At 35.2% G+C, this 3,530-nt stretch overlaps 1 protein-coding gene and 1 pseudogene across 6 annotated transcripts in view; both read right to left on the reverse strand.

Annotated features, from left to right (window-relative positions):
- Positions 1-3,530, reverse strand: part of LOC309622492 (uncharacterized protein) — a 639,059-nt gene that overhangs the window by 152,026 nt on the left and 483,503 nt on the right. The gene's annotated exons all lie outside the window — the stretch shown is intronic.
- LOC309621075 (coiled-coil domain-containing protein 6 pseudogene) overlaps positions 1-3,530 on the reverse strand; it is a 165,277-nt pseudogene that overhangs the window by 24,221 nt on the left and 137,526 nt on the right. The window lies entirely within an intron of this gene.

Genomic DNA, 3,530 nt, shown 5'->3' on the forward strand with positions numbered 1-3,530 from the left:
CTTTATTGGAGTATAATTGCTTTACAATGGTGTGTTAGTTTCTGCTTTATAACAAAGTGAATCAGTTATACATAGACATATGTTCCCATATCTCTTCCCTCTTGCGTCTCCTCAGTTGGTTTTAAGTTGTCCATACAACTTAAATATAGACCAAGCATGGGAAGAATATTTGTAAAATTATTTTTAACAAATAAGTGTTCCATTTTTGTATAGACTGAACCCTGATAACTATGGCTTTACATGGTTGGTTATAGCAACATGAGAACTATCAACCACTCTGTCAGTGCCATGATATTTCATCTCCTTAACTCATTCTGGTTAAACTAATTATATAGAGAACACTAGTAATGCTTTCTCTGTGTTTCACATGGCAACCAGGTTTTCTAAAGTTAAAGAAAAAAAATGTTTACCGTCACATCATCAAGGAAGGCTTTATTGAGCCCCACAGAATGCTTTACGTGGAGCTACTTAAATAGTATTAATATATTGCCTTGAGGTATCTATATGATATCACAGAGTTTCAATTATCTTCTGGTGTTTTATTACATTCATTCTGTGCCTTTTTGTTTTTAAGAATATAGTCAATGGTAAATATATTTAAGCTGGTAAATACTATTACTTATACTCTTCTAAGAATTATTAAAGTTTTAAAAATTCTACACAAACCTTTTAACTTTAATGGCATAATTAAGTGAAAATTTTTTGAAATTTTAGGGTAGGATAATTATTTTAATAATTGGCTGACGTAGCCACCACAGAGTATTTATAAACTTATGCATCATAGAGTAAAAATACTCTCAGATAAAAACGTCCCCATGGTGCTCATATTTGAAAGTACATGAATTAAATATGCCTCCCTCATCTCTGGTGGTACATGGAATTTTTATGTCTTACCTAGGCTTCTGTATTTATTTTATGTAAAAATACTAGTATGCCACTAAAATTTTTATTTTTCTGTAAATGTCATAGCATAAGATATAAAAAACGCAGCACTGCCTTCACTTAAAATGCTCCAGTGTAACTTACCCCACAATTGCCTCTAAGTCCTATTGAATATAACATCCCTATCTTCCTTTTCTTATGGACTGCAAGAATATTTACTTTATCTACATGCCATCCTTCTCCTCTGAATTTCAACTGCTCTTTTATTTCTCTTGCTTAAACATATCTCCCCTCATTTTTCTAACATTCTGAATATGGATATGGTATTCTTATAATTCAACATTTTCTAAGCTTGAAGCTCATGTACCAAAAACTGTTTAGTTAGATATGATTAATTAGATTTAAATGAGCATTATTTAAGCTAAAATAGCATAAACAATTAAAAGTCCAGGCTCTGGGGTTAGATTTCCTGGATCTAAGACTTCTGCTTGTGTGCCAGTGAGCAAGTTACTGGAGCTCTTAATGCCTCAGTTTTCTAATCTGTAGAGTGAGGATAACAACAGTGTCCATGTCATTGGGTTGTTGTGAGGACTAATGTGATAATCCACTAAGTAAGACCTTTAAACAATAACTGGCACAATGAAAGCATGCATTATAGTTAGACATTTGGGGGGATTGGTTAATATAATTATTACTACTATATAATAATAGTTATTATTATTATAATTATAAAATTTGATTTAATTTGAAATTCATCTCTTAAAAAACCCCACCAGGCACAATATAGGGCCAGACACTGAAGATATAAAGATGAGTAATATATGGTCACTTTTGAGGAAAAGTAAGAAACAGTAGAGAAATAATATATGATAGAAAAAGAGTATGGGAAAACGCACAAAAATTTTGAAACTATTTCAGCTCAGTTTCATGATCAAGTCTAAGGGGACTAGATTTATCAGATTCCAGCAATAAAGAAAATCTGAACTCTATCTGAAACAAAATTTGAAAGCTTGAAGCAATCGTAATTTCCTCAACAGAAAATCATTTTTCACTAAATCCCTATTGAAGAAACTAATCATTCTTCATAACACTGGTCACTATGTAACACTGTGTTATACAGCCATTTGTTTATTTGTTCATTTATTGTTTTTCTCAATGAACTCTAATTTCCATGAAGGCTGAGACGTCCTTTGTATCTGTCACTGTCTGTCAATGCCTTGCACACGGTACATGGACGGTGATGTGGGGTTATATTATATGGCATTTCCCAAACTGATCTGATCTTGGACCTTTGTCACTGTGGCTCATTTTATGGAACTAGTACTCCTGGGGACATACTTTGGGAGACATTATGCGTTGAATATTTTCAGTTTGGTTCTCCAGGTCCACTTTCCATCCAATTTCCTCTCACAATTTGCCCCTGGATGCTGATTGTACTGACAGGCTCCCTTTCCTTCTGCTTCTGGTTGGATTCAGTCCATCACAGGCAATAACAAAAGATCCAGAGGAAAGGAGGAGAATGGATGGATGGAGACATTTATTATCCAGGTCCCTCTTCTTAGGTCACTGTGGGTTGACTGCATCTCTGCTGAAGTCCACAGCTTCCATGAAGTGATTCTCTCCATAAAGATACCCTCTCTGTGTACAGGTAACATCCCCCTTCCCTTGTCCCATTAGGCTAGCTTTGGTGAAGGCTTCCCAGGTCTCCAAACCTTCCTTTTTCAAGCTTCAGGTTACTGCACTATCACTCGCTGGTTTTCCAAAAATCTGCCAGATGTCTTAAACAGTCCCTTTGACAAACTTTCTTCAATTGCTCAGTTTGGTTATACCATCTGTTTCTTGCCAGAGCCCTATTTCACGCTGAGCTATAATCCCATAATATCCTTAGTCTTTTTAAGTAGATGGGTATTTAGGTAAGGTCTATCTCAAGATTTCTTCTTTTGTCAGTTTACTGGATAGAGGTTTTAGAGGTCCACAATTGGGCAACATGAAGTCAGAGTACCCCTGCGTATAGAATGTTACCTGTGTCACAAACAAGTATTTGATTTCTGTGAAGAGAGTTCATATATTTTTATAAATTCTCAGAAACAAATAGGAGGATAATCATGCTCTTATAATTACAGTTCCTGCTCTTTGGCAGTTTTCTCTGCACGAAAAATTAATACACCTTGTTTATGGTTTCCTAAGACAACCCTCAGAATGGGAGAAAATATTTGCAAACGAAGCAACTGACAAAGGATTAATCTCCAAAATATACAAGCAGCTCAATATCAAAAAAACAAACAACCCAATCCAATAATGGGCAGAAGACCTAAAATTTCTCCAAAGAAGATATACAGATTGCCAACAAACACATGAAAGGATGCTCAACATCACTAATCATTAGAGAAATGCAAATCAAAACTACAATGATGTATCACCTCACACCGGTCAGAATGGCCATCATCAAAAAATCTACAAACAGTAAATGCTGGAGAGGGTGTGGAGAAAAGGGAACCCTCTTGCACTGTTGGTGGGAATGTAAATTGATACAGCCACTATGGAGAACATTATGGAGGTTCCTTAAAAATTAAAAATAGAACTACCATATGACCCAGCAATCCCACTACTGGGCATATACCCTGAGAAAACCATAATTCAAAAAGAGT

The sequence above is a fragment of the Balaenoptera borealis genome, assembly GCF_965194805.1.
Source record: "Balaenoptera borealis genome assembly, chromosome: 2".
In the NCBI taxonomy this organism is placed as follows: domain Eukaryota; kingdom Metazoa; phylum Chordata; class Mammalia; order Artiodactyla; family Balaenopteridae; genus Balaenoptera; species Balaenoptera borealis.